The sequence below is a fragment of the Crocodylus siamensis genome, chromosome 5, assembly GCF_052110815.1.
Source record: "Crocodylus siamensis isolate JL-2025a chromosome 5, ASM5211081v1, whole genome shotgun sequence".
In the NCBI taxonomy this organism is placed as follows: Eukaryota; Metazoa; Chordata; order Crocodylia; family Crocodylidae; genus Crocodylus; species Crocodylus siamensis.
This window is the reverse complement of record NC_143399.1, coordinates 185,867,704-185,894,928: the sequence shown is the minus strand read 5'-3', so window position 1 is coordinate 185,894,928 and position 27,225 is coordinate 185,867,704. Positions and strand designations below refer to the sequence as shown.

Sequence of the window (27,225 nt, the reverse complement as noted above, 5' to 3'; positions counted from 1 at the left end):
CAACATATTAAGACAAAGCTTTATGAAAGGTTTACAAATCATTACCCTAATAGTTTAAAAAAAATACTCCCTGTCAAACATTTTCTAAAAAGCCAGATTTATATTACTGTGAGAATAGCAAGTAATAATTCTCCACAACTGAACGCAGTATGAGTTTGGTTAATCAAAACCAGACATGTGTAAGATACATAACCATTCTACAGGAATAACCTATATTACAGTTTTTGGCACTGAAACAGCTGAACACCATAGAACCCACAAATAGGCCGCAGTAAAATTCTTACCCACCTTAGCCAAAAAGGGGGAGAAAAGCTTCCACAATTTAAGATTTAGAGAAGGAAAGGAAGTGGCTCACAGGGGAGGGCTATGTGTACTATTTTGACTCTTCATTGACCATGGGACATGTGTCCTGCTGTCTCACACCGAGAGCTCCTGGAACATTTCAAACTGTGCTGCCTTTTGCAAGGCACACTTACCTGCTCCCACAAAAAGTTGATTGGCATGCAGTTGTCAATACCCCTGCCTCAATTCATTCTCGTGCTTCTCAAAGCATGATAAAAAAGCAACTTACTGCATTATCAGCATCTAGTGCACCTTAAAATTAAGATGTTAGATTCAAACGTGAAAGGACAGATAAAAGAATTATGGTTCCCGGGAGAAATAATTGGGTGTAAAGAAAAAATATTTTAACATGGCTTTATTTCAATGATTAATCCAAAAAAACAGATCACCTGACACATAAAATGGAAACCATGGCAATGTAATAATATTTTGTTCCCTCATTCACAGACAAACCATAAACACACTTATAACCATAGCAGAAGTAGTTTCAGTATTCCTATTTACCATTCAAAATACTGAAGTAGTAAATTATGAACTTGTTCATAAGTTTAACCATTCTGAGTATTCCCATTCCAGGGTACAAACTATGAGGTAAGCACATAGGCACACTTAGATATATATCCAGTTAAAACATGAATAAGGAAAATCTAGGCACTACCTTCCTTTGTGAGTATATTTACAGACCTTACATCAGCTGCAAGATAAGCTAATTAGAAAATCCATCTAATCAGCTTTTTGAAAAGTGTCCTTTGAGGAAGCAATAAAACAGACTAAATGGCTAACTGAATAGTGAATACTAAAGTAACAAATGTTTCTAAGGAAGACTCAAACAGCATGCATATTATTTTTTATTATAACAAAAGAATAAAAATCAAACGGCATTCTTTTCTATCCACTTTGAACTCTTACCTTGCTCCTCAGAGTATTTAACATTTCCCAAATAGCTGGAGATCCAAGGATTTCTGAACATGGTTGCACAAACAAAGGATTCAGCAAAGAGAAACTACAATAGCAGCTAATTCTCAACCAGCCACAGCCCTAGGCCCGTCTAAGCAATACTGTGTAGAGATTTTTCATTGCACAGGACTCGAGCTGTCAGGCTAGTGCGTCCCGGGGAGTACAGTTAATGCACAGCAATAGGCTGCAAACTGAAGCAGCTCAAGCCAGTAATCAGATTACAAGCAGAAATTAGGCACATGAATGCTAAAACAGATTGGACCATGGTGATTGGGAGATTTGTAATATTACCACTTCAAAGCTCCAGCCAAATCACAAATTATATTCCAGTGAGAAGACTGCAGCAAGAATAATCTATACAGAAAGAGATATTTTCTCCAAAAGACGATTAATTCCTTCATATCTCTAATCAATCAGAATAAATTGCAAACACTACCTAACAAAGCAAAAACAGCATTCAAGGTACCAGAGGACTGACTCTGTTATCATTATGCTAAACAAATGCTGTATCATTTGCCCAACTATTAGGTCAAAAAAGAACACCCAAAAGCAGTAAAGATTTATGGACAACATCTGAGCAAAATTACTAACTAGGGGGCAGGGATTTAAGAACGGATACCGGGACTCAAAATATTTTAATTTGAGACAGAAAGTGTAAAATTATAAGAACAATTTGTCTGACAAGTAAAGTCTATCTCTATGTCTAGTTTGGGCTACAGCTTTAGATTATGGATTCAAACAAGCAATGGAGACGGATGGAATCCTTTAGCCTCCCTTCTGAATGTCTAAAAGGACTTCTAAATGAAATGGTTATAGCACAGTTCTATAAAACAGACACATTTGATCATCTAAGGAGTAGAACAAGCTAACCAAAGGCATGACAAAGAGGTTTTAAAATGGCTGTGACAGAAATCAGTCCACACACTTGAATCCAAAACAGCCAACGGCAATAATTGCTCAACTATTAGTCTCTTTCCCCTCAAGGGCTAGGGACAGACATTACACATTAAACTCGTTTAAGTGATCAGAAACTGGTTTAAACCTGTAACTGAACAGATGTTCAGTGCACATAAACCAGTCTGAAAATGGCTGAAACCGCTTTGAGATAAACCTGGGTTGAATGTAGTATCAGACTTAAATTATTTAGCTGAAACCAGTTTATGCAATGACTGTCCTAGATCCCTTGCTGGTTTAAGATAAAGCAGACACCCAGCATGCTCTCTGGGCTTGGCAGGGCTCTCTGCTCCACAGCAGGGCTGGCCCCTCCCCTCTGCTTCCTTAGCTGGAGCTCCAGCACAGACTGCAGGCTGCTCCCCCTCACCAGTCCCTGCTAAGAAGGAATTCCTCCCCTCCACTGCCTTGCAGGGAGCTGTCTGTGCATTAGCTAGAAGACCACATGCTGGCTACAGTCCCTGCTGAATCAACAGGCAGAATCAACAGGCAGCTGATTATGTCCCTCTGTTGTTTTCTTAATGGGATGATAAACACTGCTAACCACCTTAATCAATTCCCTCCTGGGCTAATCAAAGCATACTTCCAGGGTCAGACCATGCCTCCCCCCACCCTCCCTCACCAGGTCAGTGCTGTGGAAGGGACAAGAGGGCTGCTCTAGTGCCCCGCAGCTTGTACTCTAAGCCACTGCAGGTATTACAAACCAGTTTAGCCTAGCCAGGTTAGGCTAATCTGCAAAGACTGAATCAGTTCAGGCTCAGGCATTTTTGAATGTCGGTCCCTAGCCAAGAGGATTTAAATCTTTAATACCAAAGACAGCAAAATTGCAGGCAGGATTGCTAACAATGTTTACTTATAAGCATACAGAGATACTGCCATTTGCCCATTTCACTGGTAAATACTTTGGACCAGTGATCATCTTTTATACATATACCTACATAACACCTAGCACAACAGGACCCTAAGCCATGACTGGAAATGCCTCAAGGCCCTGAGAAACCATCATCAGGAAAGACAGCATTTAAGATGTAAACCCAGGAGTGTCCAGTACAAAATTTAGTCCAAAAGAAGGGGGCAGTAGGAGGATAAATCTGCCATGGAGCAGTAGTTATACCTACCCGCATCACCAAAACCATTGCTTGTCATTCTAATGTGCTGTTGTAATAGATAATCCATGTTCTATATTTTTGTGAGTTACTGTCCCCAGCTTTTTGGTCACAAATAAATAACCTCTGATTGGAATGCTGAATTAGCTATGGTTTCAGCAGTACAAAGTTGCCTAGGATGGAACAGTGGATTATATGGAACACATAATTCCATTTCACATAAAACTAGTGACCTTAATGCAATTATTCATTCATCCCCACTTTTCATGGACACAATCCTTTTTAGACAAGCATGCATGTCTTGCCCATCAAGACAGGAACCTAAATGTGGAATACTTTTTAGTCTTTTTGGCTTTTTTATCCAGTATTTGTTACTGCATAGAAAGTCTTCAAAGTCTTCCTTTTGACTTTTATTTAGGAAGAACTCATCCACCTGTATCCACTCTGGGTATATGTCTATTCTACAGGTACCTGCTGGTACAACAGAAAACAATACAGGCACATAATTGAAATAAGTTTCCTATGGACTAACATTAGAACCTATGGGCTCTAATGGCTAGGGTCAGACATTCAAAAAGCCTGAGCCTAAACTGATTCAATCTTTGCAGGTTAGTCTAACCTGGCTAGGCTAAATCAGTTTGTAATTGTACAGTCATCCCTTCTGGACTGAAAAAAATGCAGGCACATGCCTGCATTGGCTCAGGCTAGAAGGCCAGGTGTGCTAGAGCAGCTCTTCCTTCCCTTCCAGTGAGCTGAGGGGGACGGGACAGGACAGGACGCTCTTGATAACAGAGCATTTATCAGCTGTTATCAGCATTTAGCACCCCACTAGAAAACAAAGCCTCGCTCATTAGTTCAAGTTTTTCTTATACAGCTTTTTCCAAAGGAAGGAATGCAGGAACCTTACCAGCTGACCTGTTGATTAGCTCCAAAAATCCCTAAGTGGACACTGTCCTATCTGCCTTACACAGACATGTCTCAGTTTTAGCTAGCATAACACATGCTGGCTATGTTCTGTGCTGTGGGAAAGAGGAGGAAGGGATCCCTGCTTGTGTGGGGGAGCCAGCAGACGTGGCTGTACCTGCAAGTTTCTGCCAGAGCTCCATCCAGGGAGCAGAGGGAAGGGGCCAGCCCCACTGTGGAGCAGAGAGCCCCAACCAGCAAGAGCATGCAAGGATGCTGGGGGAATCTGATTTAAACTTAAAAACAGCAAGGAGTCTGGGACAGACATTGCATCAACCGGTTTGAGCCAAATCACAGAATCATAGAAGTAGGGTCGGAAGGGACCTTGTACATCTTCAAGTCTGACCCCCTACCTGGGCAGGAGAAAAAATGGGCTCAAATGACTCCAGCCAGGTAGACACCAAGCCTCTTCTTAAAGACCCCCAGGGTAGGAGCCAGCACCACTTCCCACGGAAGTTGGTTCCAGATCCTAGCCGCCCTTACAGTTGTCTAATCTAAACCTCCTCTCCAACAACTTGTGGCTGTTATTCCTTGTTATGCCGGGGGGCGCTAGGGGAAACAAGGTCTCTCCCAAACCCTTCTGGTCCCCCCTAGTGAGTTTATAGATGGTCACCAGGTCCCCCCTCAGCCTTCTCTTGTGAAGCTTGAACAGGTTCAGGTCCTGCAGTCTCTCATTGTAGGGTCTGTCCTGTTGTCCCCAGATCATGTGGGTGGCCCTCCTCTGCACCCTCTCAATGTTGTCCACATCCCTCCTGAAGTGCAGCGCCCAGAACTGGACACAGTACTCCAGCTGTGGCCTGACCAGTGTCGCGTAGATGGGGAGGATCACCTCCTTGACGCTACTTGAGATGCACCTGTGGATGCACGACAAGGTCCGGTTAGCCCTGCCAACCATGACCTCGCATTGTCGGCCCATGTTCATCTTGGAGTCAGTAATGACTCCAAGATCCCTTTCTGCCTCCGTGCTCTCAAGAAGGGAGTTCCCCATCTTATAAGTGTGCTGCTGATTACTACTACCCAAGTGCAGCACCCTGCACTTGTCTGTATTGAAACACATCCTGTTTCTGCTAGCCCACCCCTGTAATCTATCCAGGTCTCACTGCAGTCTTTCCCTCCCTACTAGCATGCTCACCTCACCCCAAATTTTGGTATCATCAGCAAATTTAAGCAGGTTGCTTTTCACCCCATCGTCCAAATCGCTGATAAAGAAATTGAACAGCGTGGGCCCAAGGACCGAGCCCTGGGGGACTCCACTGCCCACTTCTCCCCATGTCGAATATGACCCGTCCACCACCACCCTCTGAGTATGACCCTTCAGCCAATCTGCAATCCATCTGACTGTGTAGGCATCAATGCCACAGTTGTCTAGTTTTTTTCAGTAAGGATGGGGTGGGAGACGGTGTCAAAGGCCTTGCTAAAGTCCGGCAAGACTATATCCATGGCAACACCTGGATCCATGCTTTTGTGACCTGATCAAAAGGCAATCAAGTTGGTCTGACATGACCTGCCCCTAATGAAACCGTGCTGGTTCCCCTTCAGCATCATCCCTGAAGCTGGCCCATCACAGATGTGCTCCTTGATGAGTATCAGTTCAGTCTGATACTACATTCAACCAGGTTCATCTCAAACCGGTTTCAGCCACTTTCAAACTGGTTTTTGTGCAATGAATGTGTGTTCTGTTACAGGTTTAAACCAGTTTCTGATCACTTAAGTTGGTTTGTGTGTAATGTCTGCCCCTGGCCAATGTGCTGTTCTGTGTAATCTGTGACTGCATTAGTATCCCATCCTAAGAACCTAAGAGAATGGGTCTGCTCCAAAATCAGCTCTTTTTGAAAGACAGGATTAAAAAGCCACAGTAGCAGAAAGAAGAGACTAGTTTCCTGGTGGAAAAAAGCAAGAACAGGGCCAAATTATTAAAAATTTCTGATAAAAAAAATGCAGTCTTAGATTCATACTGATTTCAAACGTCAAATATGCAAATTCTTTTGGGTAAAAAAATCTGATTGAGTCTCTAAATTTAAAATGCTTAGTTCTTAAATTTTATTCACTTTTTTAAAATTAAGAGTATTTTAAAAGTAAAACTGAGAATTAAATTTTGGACCCAAAATGAAATTAATCAAAAAAGTTAACACAAGAAGTTCTGGGTTAGTCTAAAACCAAACAAGCAACTGAAGCCTTTTGGCCAGGATCCCTGTCTCCTCAACAAAAGAATAAATCCATTATTTGGACAGCTCTACATGACAGCTTCTTCCAAAGGGGAAGGCCAAGAGAGACAACAGGGACTAAATTTGGGGTAACAGCAGAGAATTCAGAGGGAAAGGTAAGAGAAGAAATGCACATGGAAGGATGGTTATGAGTTCCTTGAAAGTCAGAAGCTTGATGTTCACATATGAGAAACAGGAAGCCATTGCAGTGACTGGGAAATCATAAGACAGATTTCAGCAGAAAAGGAAAAGTTATTCTGACAGCAGGATTTTGGGTGTGCTAATTTCAAGGGCAGAGGAGAGAGCATTATTAGCCACCGAAAGACCTGCCTATTTCTCTGAGAGGTTTTTTTTTTTTTAAATCATCTTAACACTTTCTCCGATCTGAACTCCAAAAGGAATTTCGGTTTGGATCTGAGCGCGAATGATTAGCCCTTCAAGCTTCTACAAGAAGCTTTCTGCAACAGATGTACTGCAGGGTGGAATACATTTCCACACAGGCAAAGCCAGAACTCTCCTGGCTAACCTAAAGTTTGCAAACAGCAGATGTAGCAATCTGCATTGTGGCCAGTGTCCATTTTCTTTAAAGACAGTCCTGCATTCTTTCTTCAGGTACCCAATTGCCATAGACATACCATCTGCTGAAGACTTCTTGTAGGCCTCCCAACCTACTCCACTGTACATTTTCTTCATGAGTTATGCTATTGTGTTTCTTGGGGTACACAAGAGGCAGAAAGCATTTGCAATCTAGCAAGGACATAAAAGCCTCAAATAGCACTTCAAGAACTTGTTAATTTTAAATGAACTCTAACTCGTGCTCTTCAAGTACTACCGATATACAGCATGTGAAAAGCAGCCTGAGTTTCCAGAACAGCTGCCAGTTCCATTGGGGAACCAAATTTTGTGTCGGATACTAGTGTGGATAGGTCTTCCATCTCTAATATTCAGAACTGACAGTTCAGGAATGAATGCAGGGAGAGTAAGAATAACTACTAGGAAAAACATAAGGGAGGGGTGAAGAAAAGATGTACTGCAACACAGAACATGTATGCTGTTCTTTTTGGGAATGATCCATTTGTTCACCCTCCTGCGAGAGTACTACAAAGTAGTTCTTTATGCTATTCTGGGTAATCTGTGATTCAGCATTAGCATCCCATCGTAAAACCCTAAGACAATGGGTCTCCTCCAGCCCTTCAAAATCATCTCTTTTTGAAAGACATTATTTAAAAGCCCCAGTAGTAGTGGGGTGCTAGGGCGGCACAATAGTGCTTTTCACAAAAGGGGCAATTGAGGGGCAAGGCTTTTTGCTGTTACTGCTGCTGTTTAAAAAATGAGAGAGTTTATCCATTATCCATAGCACACAAGTCCACAAAACATAGGCTGGCCTCCTGTTTCAGCACAGAGAAGCTGTTGCTGTATTAGAACCGGCCCTGTGAGCATATGGGCATAAATTCAGCGTTTGGAACACACAGAAACAACTTTTAATATTACAATGTACAAAATAGCTAGGCAAAGAGAAATGAGTGTTTAGTTTTCCACAGCCTACTTAGATGCTGCTGCGACTATCCATGGAAAAAGGCTTTTAATCTCCAAATATTTCAAAGGTGGCCATTCTTTCCTTCAAGATCAGCTAGTATCTAAGACCAGAAGCACCATCAATGCAGTGACTTATCAAAGCTATACCACAGATCTGTGGTGATATTCCTGCCCTTCTCAAACACCAGAAGTTTTTGAATTTCAGATACCTTCCAACAAGAACACAGCAGTTCAGTAATTAGCAAGGAGGGCATCACAGCTGGGACTTCATTTTGCACTGATCTGGGCAATGGGCAAATGAAAAGAGTTCGGGTTAAGCATGCATACATTTCTAATCCAAGACAGACTGTTCAAGAAAGAGGAGTTGGCAGCCACACACTGTTCTGTAATCTCCCACAGGAAGTGAAGCAAAATGTCTTTGTTTTGCTTGGTGACACTAATCATTGTAATCAAAGCCCGAGTTCAGATTGTTTTGTAAGCACTGCCAACCCCAAGCATCCAGAAGTCATGAGTCAGGCCCCCTTCAAATTATGACATTTAAAAATATACCAAGAATTTCCCCCTCTATTGGACTCTGAGCTCTTATGAATTCATGTTTTCTCTTGATATCAGAAGGAAGGATACCTTTAGCTTTAAGCAGAATCCACAGACTGCTTCACAACTGTGGTTTGCAAGAAATCGCACCAAGTATGACAAGGCTATCAATACAAAATCAAGAGCTGGAAAACCCACCACTTAGTAATTGCTAAGAGCAGGTATGTAGGTTCCATAAGGACAACTCTGCGAGCACTTTGGATAACTAAGATGAACCCTGTGGCTAGGGACAGAAGTTAAACATAGACCAGTTTAAGTGATCAGAAACTGGTTTAAATCTGTAGCAGAACAGATGTTCAGTGCACATAAACCAGTCTGAAAACGGCTGAAACTGATTTAATATAAGCCTGGCTGAACGTATTACCAGACTTAACTGATTTAAGTCAAACCGGTTTACGGAACTTCTGTCTCGGACCCCTTCCTGCTCTAAAGTTAATTCATAGTCCCCCAGCATCCTAGCATGCTCTGCAGCCCTGGGCTGTACTGTGCTGTCTGCTCCAGAGAGCAGGGCTGCCCTACCCCTCTGCTCTGTAGCCGCAGCAGGGGTGGGGGCATGGCCAGACATCGGCCAGCATAGGCCCAAGATGAAGGGGACAGGGAGGGGGTTTGTTCCCCCCTCCCTACCTTCTCTCTTCTGGGGGACCCCAGCTGAGGTCTGCCTGGCTGGGGTGAAGCAGTCCCCATCAGGATCCCTCCTACCTTGCCACTGCAGTGGCAGGGACAGTGGCGTGGCTAGACACCGGCCAGCACAGCCCCCTAAGGGTGAAGGAGACAGGGAGATCACTTATTCCCCTCTTCTTTCCCCTCTACCCTCCACCCCCCAGACCCCAGCCAGGGTCTGCCAGTCAGGGTCCCCCTCCCACCCATCACAACTCCAGTGGCAGGGGCATGGCCAGACACCAGCCCGACATGGCCATCTAAGTCTACGGGGACAGAGAAAGGGTTTATTCCTCCTTCCTCCCCCAGAGACCACTGCCTGGGGCTGCCAACTGCCACTGGCCAGGCAGACCCTGGCTGTAGTCCTCCAGGGGGAGAAGGGAAATTCCATTAATTCTAGGCATCTGGCTCTAGAGACAAGTGGAAGATCACTAAGAGCTCTGTTAGACTCTGCTGAAACACCAGAGTGGATACCAACACAAAGGGCAGTGCTGCATTTCCCTATACAACAAGCAAGTGAAGAAAGCCTATAAGGAAGCTTTAGATAAAAGTCTTTTGCCTCCTTTGAACTTCTGCTTCAGAGGAGTATCATTATTGCTTCTAGCCTGAGCCACAGCAGGCACGTGGCTGCATTTCCAGAATCAAAAGTGAATGCCTAGTCACTTGCTTGCTGGTTCAATCTATGCAGGTTAGAGTAATCTGCAAAGATTGAATCAATTCAGGTTCGGGCTTTTTGAATGCCTGTAGTTAGGGGGGGAAAGAACAGGCCAATAAGCACTAGCTGGGAAGAAGAGAACTAACTTGCTACCCATCACATTTTATTCTGGACTCCATTTTTGAGCCCTACCCTTCCCCAATCTGTCCTCCCCACCCAAAATATTATTAGCTTTCAGCTGGCAGGTCTCCATTTCCAAAAGGTAAATGAGAGGGCACAGAAAGCCACAGGAACAAACACACACCAGAAATACAGGAATTAGTCTGCCAACTGTCTTGTGCAAGACACCAAACCCCACTTAGAATTAAGGAATAATAAAAAAAATCACAAGTTTAAATTATAATTAAAAACACATACAAGATGACTTAACAGGGAGTCATAGTTCGTGCCATGCTTCAGAGCTGTACTATCGGCTTATAAATGCAAGACTTACTATGGACTGATTATGGTCACTCAACTTTGCATCCCTTACCTCCATGAACGTTTGTAAGTGGTATTCTCACTTTGCTTAGTGGAGGTTATTTATTTAGGCTTCTAATCTCAGATACAGTTTCCTGACATGAGATCATCCCTCTTGTGGGGAGCACGTTTAATCCTTTTCACTTTCCTTTTATCGCTTCTATTGTTGTGCAATAAATTCTAGACGTCTATGTTTTCATGCAATCGCTCCAAAAAAAAGGCTTGTGCTCTTTGAGGAGTGTTGATATTTTGGACAAGTCTTCAGAGAGACTTCTGCATTGCATCCCCTGTGTGAGGTAATGTAAACCAGTTCACATTATGTGATGGGATAAGAAAGCAAAACAGTTGTCAGTAAAAACGTGACACTGAGTACTACGTTATTTACTGTAAGATGCCAGATGTTTTGAAAAGGTAAGAGCCCATCCTCCTACCTGAAGTTTATTCTTCAGATAAAAAAGCCAATATATTTTTACCCATCTTAAAAAACTTTGCTTCTTCAAGTATTACTGTTTCAGTTAAAAAGTTTTCCACTAAAATCAGCAAGATTTCTTGAAAGAGGCTGTTCAGTTTTTGCCAAGACCACAACTGGTTTAAAGATCACAGTGTATCTGCATTCAGACAACATGCATCAGTATTAATGAAGCTATAACCAAAGTCAATAGCACAATTTAAAAATCTCTCTCCAGGTAGGATTAGGCACCCACACAAACTCTGACCCGATCAAAGGAGTCTGATGCCTCATTCCTGTGATCTGCTTTAACATTTGTCATTTGCTGTATACACAAGGATGATTTAAAAAGCCAGATTTTTAACCTTAATTATTGCTATATCTAAAACTGCTTCAGAGCACAGAATTGTTAACATTAATTATTCAAAATATATGTTAAGAAAAGCTTTAACAGCTTTTCTTAAAAATACTGGAAAATGCATTTCTCCTATCTCACCTCTCTCTCGTACTTTTGTTAGGCTCCTGTCTAGACCAGGGCTGTCCAACTTCTGAGTGGCAGGAGACCACACGCTCCATGGGCTGCACTAGCAAGTGCCACACCTTCCACAGGTTGCTTCAAAGCAGGCCACAGGGAGATCCTCACTGGTATGCCACATGCCCTTGTGGACCCCTCCCTACTGCTGTACCACATGCTCACGCAGCCACAGACTCATCGGCTACTCCCCATGCTACATACCACACTGTCCCATCCCCTGTGGTGGAGACAAAGCAGCAGCCAGAGGAGGAAAGGGGAGCCCGAGCCCCCAGCAGACAGAGCAATAGGGTAAGCAGCAGATGAGCAGGACCCCAGAGGCTGCAACTGACCCCTCATAGGCTACATGTGGCCCATATCCCACCAGTTGGACAGCCCTGGTCTAGGAAGAATGAAATATGCATTTCCCATTCCTTTCTTCCTAAGGGAGCTCCAAAACAGTTTCCCATTGAGTTTCTCAAAGACTGATTTAATTGGGATTGATTCTGTTGCAGGATTTCATGATTACATATCTGGCTGTTTGTAAATGAGCACACACTTAAATCTGTAAGTTAGGCAGCAAGGACTAAATGCAGTCCTAGCAAAATTTGCATATTCTTCAGTATCAAAGACCCTTAGCCTTCTGTAAGCTGATAAGAACGCACTGGAAAGAAGCTATGTCATCTTTGATTCAGTCCATTAGCGACTGAATAGCAGAAGTCTGAGACTTCTAAAGCAAAAGACAGCTTGTATCTGTTTTTCAAGTAAGTCCATGTGTAATTTTTGCTACCTCATTACATTAATGGATTACTGCAATCCATTAAATTAACAACCTTGCCAGGATTTGCACATTCAGTTTGAACTTTTGCTAGGCATAGTAGAAGGTCAGGAGTAAGGAGTGAATGTTGAAGTAAAATATCTTGCATAATTATGGATACAAACAGTTCAGCTATGAAGCTAAAACCAGGTGAGAGGCCTGACAATAGAAGTCATTAGTGGCTGAACTATTATAGCATATGGAACTGAGCAACTTGCAAATTCAAGTTTTGTTTAGTCCAGTGAAATCCCATACAAGTTCTACATTGAAGTAATCACAATTCAGGTCTCTTGAGAGTTGTTTTTTTGGTCTCAAACAGGCTATAAGTATCTTAAGCTCCTCCACCTCAAAAACTCTGTCTAAACTCCAAGAAGCTCTTCAGTGTCCATCAAAGTACTGCTCAGATACAGCAAGATTAACAGCTGTATTTGACTTATTCTCCCTTCCCTGTTCAACAAGCAACTTTAGCTGTAGCCCACAGTGAATTCAAACTCCCCTGCTGGCCTGACCAAAGATTTGTTTAGTAGTTCTGAGGCACTGCCATCCTTATTCCTAGCAATGGTTTCTTTGCCCCTCACCCCACAACATACTTTTTCCTCCATATACACTCATTTCAGTCTCCTCCCTACTAGGAATTTCCTGCTAACGCAGAATGCTGTTGATTTTAGGCATCAGGCTGTAGGGACAAGTGGAAGATCACCCTGTATTGATGAACCCCACAATAAGAGAGAGCTCAGTTAGACTCTGCTGAAACACTGGAGTGGATACCAACACAAAGGGCAGTGCTGCATTTCCCAATACAACAAGCAAGTGAAGAAAGCCTATAAGGAAGCTTTAGATAAAAGTCTTTTCCCTCATTTGAACTTCTACATCAGACGAGTATCATTATTGCTCAGTACGGTAGTCTGACATTTCACAAGCTACATTACACTTGTGACCATAAAAGGTTACCAAAAAATAATTGCTGTTACCATGCCTTTGACAGGATGCAGCAGTTTCACAGAGAACAAGAATGAGTCTCCACGGCACTTAAAAAAAGTTTCAGTGTTTACAGAAATGTTCAGTAGGAACTGCTACGTTGACTGCAGCGCAGGCTGAAGTCTACACAAAAAAGTCTTCCTTTGGTATGTCACAATATCGGGATAACATCTTGCGAGTTTTCAGCATGACAGACATCTAGAAGGGCAGTTGTAAGGCAGTCACTTTACAAACTCCATCTGAAAAATATTACTGCTTATTCACAGTGACAACATATTCCAATCTGATTTTGCATCTGCAAGGCCTGAGCAAAATGCATGAATGAAAAACTAGTCATCTCAAGTACACTACAATATGGAGTTTTGCCCTTGGAAGCTGGATTTAAATGCTCTGCTGTGACAAGGTAATCATCAGCTCTTATGGCCTGTTTCTGCACATGCTAAAGTGTCATAAGTCTGTAGAGTGCTCAAGAGATGCAAACCACTAAAGACCATGAAAATTGAAGGTGGCTTGCAAAGGGCAGGCAGGTGTTCTGCTCACCTCAGAGTAAAGGGATTCCGAGTTCACTGTCAAGGAACAACACATATGCATTTAGATTTAAATCCTGTATTGTACCGAAAATGCCTCTCAGCATGGAAGTCTGTCATTCTGAGTGGGAGTTAAAGCTATACAGTGAATGCCATCTAATACATAAGAGAATGGTCCTAATAGCCCCTCTGTTGTAAGGACAAGCTCACTGTCAGCCAGCAAACAGTCTCTTATTAAAATAAGCTAAACCATAGGTACACTCTGCTAACAAGAGCACTATATGAAGAAACAAAGTCGCAAACCACCCTTTTAAAAACGGGGTTCTCTTAAGGTATCAGAGTCCTAAAGTGCTTAAGTGCTACAAGGAAACAGATTTCTTGATGAAGACTATGCCAAGGTCTTCATCAAGAAACCTGTTTCATTGCAGGAATATGTAGAGAAGGAATACATGGAGAAATGATTAGTTATATTAAAAGGTGATAATAACTGTCCAGGTGAAGAGTTAGACCACAGTCGCCTTTTCTAAACTGCACAGTTTACACAGACCTCTGAACTGTTTCCAGCCTAGTTTTTGAAAAGTTTTAGCTCTTAGAAAAAATTCAGACAAAAAAAGGCAATTTCATTCTAGTACATTATCCACGTAATAGTACTGGGCCACGTCTCGTGGGGTCTGGGCTGTATCTAGTTTGGAGCTGAAAGCTCCGTTCGCCGTCATCCAGCATATTCCATCCCCAGACGCCATTCTCAGCAGCTGCTTGCCTAATAAGGCAATGTGCAATGTGACTGGCTGGCTTGTAGGTCATTCTGTGTTTACCTTGCGAACTTACAGCACGCAAGTAACTGACAACCTACCTTTTGGCAGGCGGAGAGTGCTCCGCTTTCTCTCGTCAACAGCTGTAGAAAAGCTTTACTTTCAGTATATTTACACAACAGAATATGAAATGGGCAGCTCAATACTACACAGGAGACTTAAAAATGCTGCTGCTATACATAGTAGCAGTAGCAGGGAACTGATGTGTCTCACTGCAGAGGCTGGGAACACACTGCATGGTATTAGCAGGAGAGGCCTTGTTAATTTATATTACCACTATTAACATAAACCCAAGATTATAAACGTAATTATTTTTTCATTCAAACATATTTAAGGTTCATTTGACTTTGTAAAAGAAGCAGCTGCCTGCTAAAGGCATTTGCTGATTGCTTAAAAGTAGGCCACCAGATCAACTGCTTTTCCAGCATTCCAGACAGCAAGACAGCTACCTGTCAAATATATGCCTTTCCAAGAAAGCTAGATAAAAGCAAAGCAGAAACGCTTATCTGCATACAAGGATGAAATAATGTAGCGTTGCTGAAATGTTATGGAAGAGTTCTGCAGCAATCACTTGCACCAAACCCTGCTGTTTGCACTCCCTTTTTGGGCTCACAGCTTCTACTGACATTTCAAATGCACCGCTTCTAGCAGAATTTGAAGATGCTAGCCTGCTATCACATCATGCTCAGTAACACTCCTTCTGATAGGGCTGTGAAGACACTCCCTGTACTTACAGCACAGGCAAAACTACAGGGCAGTGGAAGGAGGGTAGAACCATTCACCCTCTTCTTCAGTCACAGAAGAGCTCTCCTTGCTCACTTGTACCCTCACAGCCTCTGCTTGACTGGATCACTGCTCCCTTTTGCACTTCAGTCTGTTTATCCCAGTCTTCCTGTTCCTGTGGCTATAGTTTGCCACCCCCAAGAGTGTAAGTGTACACCCATACAGACCATTTTCAGCACTGAAGCATCCTCTTAAAAACACCTGCCTCTCCTGAAGCAAACTCACTGCCAGAGGTGATGACTCCTTTTGAGCTGGGTAATGAGGGAAGGAAAGCCTGGGGAGGGGATTTATCAGGTCAGAGAACTTCACCATCCTCATTTACAGTTCACTCTATCCTGAAACAATGACAGACCTGGGGTCAAACCTATATTTTCTGTTGAAAGTTGTATTTTTCACTCAGCTGTATCCCATTTAAAGTGGTCTACCCACCTGCAAACAACTTTTAACACTTACTCTTTGTATTTGCATACAGACATCATAGCACAGCCACTGGCAAGGATATTTGAGAACTCATGGCGCTCAGGTGAAGTAGCTGAAGACTGGAAGAGGGCCAGTGTGGTGCCCATCTTCAAGAAAGGAAGGAAAGAAGACCTGGGAAACTACAGGCCAATCAGTCTGACCTCAATCCCTGGGAAGATGTTGAAAAAAAATTATCAGAGAAACTATTCTTGACAGGCTAATAGAAGGCATAGCCAGGGATAGCCAGCACAGGTTTGTTGCAGATAGGTCTTGCTTTACCAATCTCATTTCCTTCTATGACCAGGTGATGTATCACATGGACAAAAGGGAAGAAGTTCATGTCGTACATTTGAACTTTAAAAAAGCCTGGTGTCCCATGATGTCCTCATGGAAAAATCTGGCAACTGCAGCCTCAACTACTCCACAGTCCGATGGCTGGGGAACTGGCTCGGAGGTCAGACCCAGAGTGGTAGTTACTGGAACCGAATCAACATGTCACTGTGTGACTAGTGGCGTCCCCCAAGGCTCCATTCTCAGACCTATACTTCTTTAGTGTCCTCATAAATAATCTGTACACTGGTGTCAAAGTAGACTGGCCAAGTTCACCAACAATACCAAACTTTAGGGAAGAGTCTCCACACTTGAGGATAGGCTGGTGATCCCAGCTGACCTCGACAGGCTTTCAAGGTGGGCAGATGAAAACCTGATGGCATTCAATATGGAGAATGCAAGGTGCTCCACTTCAGAAATAAAAGCCTGCACCATACTTGTAGGCTCACCAATGCTACACTTGCTACCACCATGACCAAAAGAGACTTGGGGATCATGACTGACCACAAGATGAATGAGCCACCAATGCGATACCACAGCTGGCAAAGCAAACAAAACTCTGGCTTGCATCTACCGATGCATCTCAAGCAAGATCCAGGATGTCATCCTTCCGCTGTATTCAGCCTTGGTGAGGCCACAGCTGGAATACTGCATCCAATTCTGGACTCCACAATTTAGGAAGGACGTGGAGAAGCTTGAAAGGGTCCAGAGGAGAACCACGCACACTATCAGAGGGCAAGAGAACAGACCTTATGAAGAAAGGCTAAGAGCTATGGGAGTCTTCAGTCTGGAGAAGCGCAGGCTCAGGGGTGACTTGGTAGCAGCCTGTAAGTACATAAGGGGTGTGCATCAGGATCTAGGGGAACACCTGTTCACCAGAACACCCCAAGGATGATGAGGTCCAATGGTCACAAATGCCTGCAAGACCATTTTGGGCTGGACATAAGGAAAAACTTCTTTACTGTTCGAGCCCCCAAGGCCTGGAACAGACTCCTCCCAGAGGTGGTACAAGCATGTACTCTGGACACTTTCAAGAAACATTTGGACATTTACCTTGTTGGGATCCTTTGACCCTAGCTGATTTCCTGCTCCTTGGGCAGGGGGCTGGACCCGACTATCTTTTGAGGTCCCTTCCAGCCCTAATGTCTATGAGACCTATTAAATCTATGTTGGTTTAAAATACTAAAAAAATGCTAAAGCAGCATGAAACCCAAAACAACTATCCAGTGTCACTGGACCACACATTTGCTAAATGAATTCCACTGCTTGAAAACTGTTAGCCCACAATGAATAAATAAAGGTCATGGCTAGGAATCAAATCCACCACCACAGAAAAACTAAACTGCAACTAGATAATGGGCATACCAAACAACCCTGTGCCATTCTTGCAAGAAACCTCTGGGCTCTGGCAGACATTACATTTTTTGCACAACTTAATCACAGTTACCCCAGTTCTGTGCAATGGATGAGAGGGAGTGTGGGGGGGGAGCGAGTTGTACAGGACTTAACAAGGGATTGGAGGAATATGGCAGAAGTAGCAGGGCTCAAAACTGTCTGGGGACACAAAAAAAAGAACGCCTTCCACAGTGGGTCTGATCAGGACACAAGGCATTTACTGCACAGCAGAAGGGTGCAAGGGGGTAGGAGGGGAAGCCTGGATCCACCCCCAGCAGCAGCTCTCCAGCTCCTCTAGCTGGCAGTTGCTGAAAGCACAAGCTCCTATGCTGCTTTTTCCCCCTCCCAGACTGCAAATGTCCTGCCCATGAATGTCAAGGCAGGCACATATCCATTTAACTCAAGGACATTCTTCAGCACCAGTTGTGCTATGAAAACAATGTCTGCCACAGGCCTTAGGCCCACAGAATTATGGTTAAAATGGTATATTAAGTATATGACAGGGAGTTGCTCTTATGAAGAGTGCATAAACACCACTAGGAATCATCTTGGCAGTTTGTACACTAAACTATTATCATCTACTGTAGAAGCTGTATGCAGATGAAACAGTATGCCTGGGAGATCTGTCTGCCTTCTGTAGAAAATATTTTTTCTAGGCAACCATACTTTGTTCACCCCGAACAAGAGGTCCTCAAAACCATTTTACTACACATACATTTTGAAGAGCAACTCTGTAAAAAATAGACCCTCATTCAGCAGATCTGTTGTTAGACTTGCTTAATGTCATGACTTCTCTTCAATCCCCCAACATTTGTGTCTCAATTTTTTTTTTTAATTCTTATTCCTGAAGTTTTAAAACACCAGATTATATTACTTTTTGCATACTGGCAGCATTGTTAGCTGTCCTTTAATAATTCAGAGTTCTACTAAGTCACTGAAATCAGTGACACTTTGCAGATGTCCTCTATATCAGCATTTCTCAACCCATGGGTTGTGACCCAAAAGTGGGCTGCAAGAATATATGAAAGGGTCATGAACAAACTTCAAAAATGGATTCTCCTTTAAGAGAAAAATGCCGGAAACTGTGGCTTCCCCTTGCAGCCCACACACCCACCCCATGCCTCACACATGGGGGCTGGTGCTTCGGGTGGGGGCAATGGGTCAGAAGTGAGGGTCACTGAGTTGGAACTGGCCATAGATATTTACAAATGGGTCCTGATACCAAAAAGGTTGAGAAACACTGCTCTGTCACAATATGAAGGCAACAGGTTACATATCTTAATCTGGCTTACAAAACTTTTTTGCAGAGAACAAACAACCTTAACCTGACTCAAAGTCCATACTGAAATCACATGGCTGGCAATCAAAACACTGCAGTCTGGAAACAGACCGGATTTGATACAGAAATCACCAAGATAAAACACAGAAATCTAGAGAGACTTCTGAGTGCTCAGCACTCAATTATACCCAATGCACCCAAGAACACTTATTGCACTGCATACCAACAGAGGCTGGAATGCTTTTTGCATTCTTAATGCATGTAAAATTTGAACTTAAGAGTAGTTCAAAAGCGACTGCTGCCCTGGTAGCAGAGAATACATAACTGCTTTCATTATAATCCCCGTATGCCATCATTTACATTTGTAGTCCATGTGGAACTCTTACACTCACTCCCACTACACTCCCCAAGAGGTGACCATTTTAGACTGTTAAAAAAAAAAAAAAAGGGGGAAAAAAAAAAAAATCAGAAACCCCCAAAACACCCCCTTCCCCCCCAACACTGCCACACTTTGTTGTATCTGTATCTTGAACACAGAGCCAAAGAGGGCCTTTGTGGCATGGAGGAACAGCACCTTCTATTGTTCTTTCATACACAAGCTGAATTATGACAGGATCCAAGCTCATTTCAGTGGTCCTTGAATATAGATAGCATCATCCCATGCAATTTAATAAACGCTCTATTCATTCTCCCCTCTAGTAGCATCTTTTAGTATAGTGATCTCTCACACTGCATTCACCAGACAAGGTTCAGGAAACTCAGTCATAAAGACAGCACAATAAAATTGGCCTTACAGGGCATATTGTCGATTAAGTCTACAATCAAAAAGTGATAATGAAAATATGAAGTTCTGTAGGCCTTTTATGTCTCCAGCTGAATTTGTTTCACAGTCAACTTGTTCAACTCACAAATAGCAGCGAAAGAATGCTGTGCTCATTGAAGAGATGGATAGGACACGTGTGCTGACAGTATGGAATCATTCCTAAGGAGCTGGAAAACAGATCCAACTTGCATATGCACGCTGGAAGAGAATGAACGATTCCACACGGGATTTTTTTATTGTTTGTATTACAGTAGCATAGATATCAAGTGCTTGAGGAATCAATTAAATGAAGGGCTCCACTGTGATGGACTCCTTGTAAGAGAGATCGTGAAATAAAGTGCTTATTTAAAAATATGGAAAAAATGTGTACATTCTACAAGTGGGATATGATCATGTACAGACTTGGGTTGGTGTTTATCAGCTAGTGAGGCACAGGGTACTGAAGGGGCATTCAGGGGTTGAGGGGAGAATAAGCTATAAAACACTTGCAACTAACAGGTAATCTGCACAGAAGTGACCACAGCATATTGAGCAGGTACTCAACCTAAGTCTGCTAAAAATCAGTCACAGTCTACATGATGGCATGGACTGCAAAAAAAAAAAAATCACCTGAGAACATGGACAGAACTAGTTTAAAGCCAGCTCAGTTGCATCTACACTACACTGCAGTTATTGACTGCCGAGTATATGCACACTAAAGTGGAAGAGGAGTCAGGCACGACTTGGCAGCTTCCAAAGCAGTTCTAAAGCAGACTTTGGTAAAATAATTGGTGGTACAGGTATAAGGGGGACCCACAACAGGGGAGAAAGGTAGGCACTTCCTGTTCAGCACCTCAATTGTTTCTTCTCATTAGCCAAAGCACAAACTTTTATGTACCCAATCATCCCTTGAGATCTCAAGTCATGGGACAGTTTTCTGGCCTGTTCTATCTATAAAAGTACAAGACAAATTCTATTGAAGGGCACACCCTTGGAAAGATATTTAAGATTCTTATGATACAATCAAGAACGGCTCTCCCACACATTGTGGCCCCATTCTAAAAGCTATCAGCTAACGTTATTTCAGCCTAACAGTATTTGATATTATGTAAACAAATCAGGGTAACAATCCTCATACAAAATATTTTACAGTCTTCAGACTTCACCACCCTCAAAAAAAAAAAAAAAAAGGCTCTTTAGTGATGCAGTGTGGGATGATAAAGCAGTATTCTAATCTCAAACAACAACAGAAAACTTGGGTAATACAGACTCCCACAGATAACCTCCAAAACAAGAGGTGCTACAAAAGCATTCACTAAAATCATTTCATTTTGACTGATGCCCTCAAAACAGAATTCTCAAAGAGTTAAATAAATTGAAAAGCCTCAAGCCAGGTTATGACTCATATCTTATATCTGCATTGCAAGTGGATCATCTCCAACAGCTTCTAGTGAAACTATAAGTAGTATTCTGAAGTCTGTTGGAAAGCACACTTGCATTCAAATTCAGTACAAGAACCAAATACTGTAAAAGCATGGGGGATGTGAGTGAGATCATTGCTAAGCCTACAACATTTTCTTCAGCTCTTTGTGTTTCCTGGGAATTTTGAAACCAGAATCAGCAGCTTAGACCCAAAGTCTAGGCTTAATACAGAAGAGGTTGGAGAAGGTCCAGAAGTTGTATTAGTTCACAATGCGCTGTAAAATACGGAAAGCCTATCCAAGTAACCTTGGACCACTAGAATGCATTTTTAAAGACTAACCCAAAATATTGGAGGGCTGCTAAAAAGGACACTACATCAGGAGTTTATTGGACAGCACACCATTTCATTTTAATAGTAAAAAAAAAGCTAACAGTAACAATAGCTTTACAGAAAAGGAGGAACATTTCATTATATGGCTTGCATTTTCAATCCTGTGCATGTCCCGTTCTCCCCCCACCCCCACACACACTTTTGGGGCCAAAATGTTTCATTCAAATGTAGTGCATACATGTGCTCGTCATCCCAAGGCTGTGAAGTAGAAGAAAAGCAGCCTTAAAAAAACCCTGATTTCTTATGGAGGATGTAGAGTCAGAAGGAGAATAGGTGATCTTGTGGTAAAGGCACTGCAGCCCACCTAGCAGAGTCCATTTACTAGGTTCCATGCACAAAGGTTCCTCGCACATAAAATGAAGATAGTGAGGTTGGGCTGTAAGGGAGCTGTGAAAGTTTCATTACTACTTGAGAGACATGATGACAACACTAACTACCAAGGCAGATTAGGAGCACAGGACTGAAGTGGGGCCTCCGAATCATGGAGCTGGAAATGCAAGAAAAGACTGGATCCAAGCTGTCCATAAGGTAATAGCAGAGAAAGAGACACGTCTCAGGTTTCTGAATCTGGTACACTGTATAACAAAGAAGCAATGAAACAGGCTTGAAGTACTAAATGGAAGTGACTGAGGAACAGAGGAGCTTACTTTGTCACCTTGCCACTTTACTGGGAGTTTCCAAATGCCAGTATTGCAGGTATTACTATCAAGTTTTGCTTGCATGAATGCACAAGTGATTACTTCTTAAGGTAAGTGATATAACTGTCGGCTTTAAGGCTTTCTTGGGCAATGAAGCAGCACTTAAGTCCCTTTTTCTCTGATTCTTTAACCAGGAATTGTTCCCCGATTCCTCAGCCCACGTTCTGTACAAAAATACCCTCCATTGCAACTTTCACTGGTGGTGTGAAAAAACATGAGGCAAAATATTACATGTTAAAACTAATATTGGTATATTGGTGGTGACAGGGGTAGTGCCAGTACCATGGATGGGGTATGCTGGACACTGGGTAAGGTCTATCGCATCTCTTGTTAGTTTATGAATAACTAATGATAAAGCCAAACCCTTTTTTGGTTTGTCTTGGCTGCCCTGAAACCAGAGAGTGTTCTTTGCAGCTCTCTCAAGATTAAAAATCTTAGCTAAAATCATACATTTACATCCTTTCAAACCTCTTTTCTTCTTCAACCACTTCCTCAACAAACTTCACATTCTAGCCAACCACTCCAAAAACCAGACAGTCCTCTTCAAATTGCTGCTAGGGCAGGAAGATTATAGCTTTTGGTACAGAAAGAAAAAAGTTAATGCAGAACTAAATCCTTTCTCTAGGAAGTAGAGAGGTAATTAGGTATGCAACTCTCATCATACAAAGGCAGGGCAGAGTGGCACTTGTCACCTACACAAGCGTATGCCTCTCAGAAGGAGTCAGTCTTTAATTAGCATTACATATAATTAGCACCATCTAGGGCTTCTTGAAGCACAGTTCTGTATCTGGTTTTAGAAGTAAGTGGGTTTCCCCTCACCCACACCCTCCAAATTGTTTAAACCACTATCTGTACAACTACAGATTATAATGTGCTGTAGTATACAATTTTAAAGTTACTAAAAAATCAATCAATGATGGAAAATGTAACGCACGAGAGACGGGAAGTTAGATGTGAATACATTATTCAGCCCAGCAAAAACTGGGTCAGATATGACCACTGAAAACAAGATGGCCCCACACCACTTCTGACACACACGCCAACATAAAATTTAGATACAAGATACATTTTTGAGTCTCCAATGCTAGCACCTTGCCTTCTAGAGCACAGCATCTTTATATGCTCTGCTTCCCCCAGTCTTTCAGAACAAAAAGAAACACACTGACATTTAAGAAAAGGTTAGCAATGAGGATGATAGATGCCTCGAGATAATCCCCAACCTAAGACTAAAAGACGGTCTTACCATAGGTTTGATGCAGCGTCCCTTTCAGGGTACGCAGCGTTCCACAACACTGAATGCTCTGGTTGTTGCATATGAGCGTGATGCAGAGAAGAGTTCATGTGCAAGTTAAGGCTCACCCTATCAGTAAAACTCTCCAAAAGAATGCAAGCATTCTGATTAACTGTTTGAGATTTTTAAACAATGCTTGTTTAGACATTTAAGGAGTTTGCTGAGGCAATCTCAGGCCTCCATGTTACGCTGTACAACAAATGGATTTTGATGCATAGAAATTCTGTTTTAAAATACACAAATCTACACGTTTACACAGATTATAGTTTAAATCAATTTTTGTGAAGTTTGCTGCAGCCAAGTCAATTCTATTCAATTCAATTCATGGTAAAGGTCCTCTCTCTCAAGGTCTGAAAAGCTGGAAGCCTAGCTCCTCTTTTCAGATGTGCCTTTATTTGGAGACAAAGCAAGAGCACGGAGGGCATAGCTGTTTTCATAAATGGTATTCGGCCACGTGTAAACTAGCAACAGCTTGGCAAAATGAATGACAACTTGGCACAATACACACAGCCAAGTGCTGTTTCTAACTCCAGTCATACAACTGTGCTGAATTTGAGCTTATTCTAAAAAGAAATCTATGTTTTTCCTGTGAAAGTGTTATGATGTCTAACATAGCAGGAACTAGGTCTATGCCAAAGTGGCATGGAGTAATCTCTCTCAAAAGCAACTTGCTGGCTTAAAAAAACAAAACAAAAACAAAAACAATGCTGTGCTTTTCAAATCCTTTTATCTGTATTACCCCAGATTCCTTCTGTATTGGAGCACTAGTGAGTTTGGTGTCATACAAAACTTCTACTCAGCCCATGCCCTGATGAGCTTACAGCTGAATTGGAGAAAGACACAAAGCTTGGTAGGAAGGGAACAATTAGGGAGAAGCTGGGTAACTAACACAAATGCCTTGTTACACAACACATCTATTTGTCAGCTTGAATATTGCTGCTTGGATAAAGACAGGTACTTAAAGACCAACATGTGCACAAAATTAGGAGGCCTTCAAAGTAACTATACAGTTAACACACTGACCTCCATGGGACCTTCTTGCCCCTCCCCCCCACACTCCAAGTTCTCCTGCAAAGTTGGGAAGTGATAACAAACTTAATTTTGCAACACCATGCCTCAGGACAGCCCACCTACCTGAAAAAGATACCTGGCTTGGTCAATTTTAGTTTATTTCATTTCCTTCTACTCCTGTTCTCCAGAAGTCTCAGCAATAGGCATCAGCTGAAAAGGCCAAAGTAAAATGAGGCATTATGTAAAAATTGAACTTGTTCAACCTCAAACTTCACCTGGCCTTGGGTTATAGCGGTATATGGATTTTTTGAGCCACATACTTTTCTCAGCCTCCAGTGGGAGGAGTGAAGGGAGATTTTTCAGCCTGGCAATGAAAACCACCACAAACTGTCTGATGGTAAGATAAACCAGGTAATAAAAAGCAATCCAGACTGTATGATGTAGCTTACAAAAGCTCATGCCTTTATGAACAAGTTAGTCTCTAAGGCAGGGGTGGGCAATTATTTTGGCTATCAAGGGCTACAAGTGTAGCTGCGTCCTTTGGCAGGTGCCCTGAACCCTGGTCGCCATCTGGGGACTGGAAGTCCCATCCCTAACCCCTGACCTTTGCCAACAGGAGTCCCTCCCCTTGCCCCCAGAAGTACTTCTTTTTTTTGTGGGGGGGAAGAAAAAGTACTTTTTTTTTTTGTGGGGGGAAGAAGGGGGATTTGCCATCTTGGAACCAGAAAAACCAAAAAACCAAATCATACACTAAAAATCAAACACCTACCAAAACATAATTTTAATGTCAAAAAATACTTTTGTCCTGATTTGCGTGCATTTGTGTAGTGTTTACAGAGGTGATTGCATAATAGCTCAAAATAAAGTCTTACTCTTGTATATTGGGGAGGGGGGTGTAGGGGTATGGACATGTGTGGCTTGTGGGTGGGTATGTGTGCCTCCCGCTACACCCCCCTCCCCAGTGCACAGCCCCTGCCAGCAGAAGTAGGCCCTCGGGGCGCACAAGACCCACAGCAGATAGAACCCCCCGGTGGCACGTGGCTCCAGCTGAACCCCAGGAGCTGCACATGGTGGCATGGAGCCAGTACAGCCCAGCCCAATGGCGTGTGGCTCCCCACTGGAGCACCACGAGCTGTGGGGAATAACGCGTCATTGGGCCAGACCGACTCCATGCCTATATGCGGGGCTCCCAGCACTCCAGCAGGAAGCCACATGTGGAGACACAAAGCCAGCCCAGCCCACCCTGCTGGCATGCAACTCCCACCTGCAGTGCCAGGAGCCCAACATGCTGGCACAGTCAGGCCAGATCGCCTGATGCCATGCAGCTCCTGGATGGGGTGCCGGGAGCTGCATGCAGCCACCTGGAGTCCACCTGGCCTGATCATATGGGGCTGTCTGCAGCTCCCGGCTGGACTGCTGGGAGCCCCATGGAGGTAGAGGCACAGAGCAGAGCTGGCCTGGCCCAGGCATGCGCAACCTCCAAAAGCTCACACTTGCTGGCTTCAGAGGGGCAGCCATGGGACAGTAATAAATTTTAATGCTCTTTTTAGAACTCGTCAAAAACAGAATCAAGCACCATGTAGGTGAATTGTCTTCTCCAAGCTAGAAGCATCAAAGCAGATGAACGGTTTCTGAGGGCAACTGCTACAAAGATTGCCTTGTTCTGAAGAGCCAGCCCTTTCATCTAGCACAGTATCTCTAGACAACTATATGGAAGAGCTTCTAGAAGTCTTCAGGGTTTCTCTCTCTTCACTATGCTGGTGATGACAAAACTAAGGAGTCCTTTCCCTTCCCTTAATAACGTAATAAAACTGACCAGCTGGCAGAGGGTTTCATTTGCATTTTACCACCTGGTGGGAAAGTTCCTCTGATGTTATATTCTTTTAAGTTTAATAAAAGACATGCTATAATTAACAGAGGGAATCTTTCCAGACACACAACTTTTCATTTGAACTTTCTGGCTACTGAAGAGTTTATGGTCTTTAAAAAAAAAAAAAAAATGCTATCTATATATTTCAAATAGGACTATATTTCAAATCCTTCCAAACCTTCAGAATCCATTTAGCTTGTTTTTAAAAGTTTGCTGCTTTTTTCAGACAATTTCTTTTTCCTGCAATTGCATAGCTACCTCATCTGTTTATTATGGTTGTATTGTTACTCCTCCTGGCAAAAGAAATAGGACAATCAGCTGCTCTGCTTCATCTGAAACCCAGAACAAGTGACTGGTTGAATCTGTTGGTTTTGCAGTGTAATTGATACCATATGTAAAAATATATTTCCCATAGGATCCTTCCTCATTTGAATTGTTTACAGCTATTGTGAAGCATATCATTATTTTGAGGGATTTTTGTCACTTAAACCAGTAGAAATTTGTGATTAAAGCTTGCTACATGGAGTAGATTAAGTTCTGGAATGTAACCAGGCCTAATTTTTTTTTAAATCTTCAAGTGCTCATCTTACCATTGGACCAAAATAAGTATGCTAATTTGCCCTAACTTTTGTTCCATAATTAATGTTCTCCACAGTTTGCCATTACATTTAATGTGAAAAGTACAGGTAATACCAAAGTTATAAAAACATCCATTAACTCAGTTTGTCATTGTTTTGGCAAGGAAAATCTAGACTTCTCTTTTAGCCTGTGGACAGTTTTTAGAGGAATACATTTAACATTGTAGACATGCAACCACAGGTAACTTCCTTACCTTTCTGAAGAGGAAGAAAAATTCCCTTATACACATCAGACACTCAGTATTTACTAGTTTGGCCTTGGATAAATATGAAGGTTGC

The 27,225-nt window shown here is 42.7% G+C and overlaps 1 protein-coding gene across 21 annotated transcripts in view; it reads right to left on the bottom strand.

The window, feature by feature from the left end:
- SVIL (supervillin) overlaps positions 1-27,225 on the bottom strand; it is a 200,437-nt gene that overhangs the window by 105,320 nt on the left and 67,892 nt on the right. The window contains exon 2 of one of the 21 annotated variants that reach the window (XM_090047483.1): positions 24,562-24,648. The exons of the other annotated variants lie outside the window; for them this stretch is intronic. The gene's annotated coding sequence lies outside the window, so the exon portion shown is untranslated. The remainder of the gene's footprint in view (positions 1-24,561; positions 24,649-27,225) is intronic. 21 annotated transcript variants of the gene reach the window in all.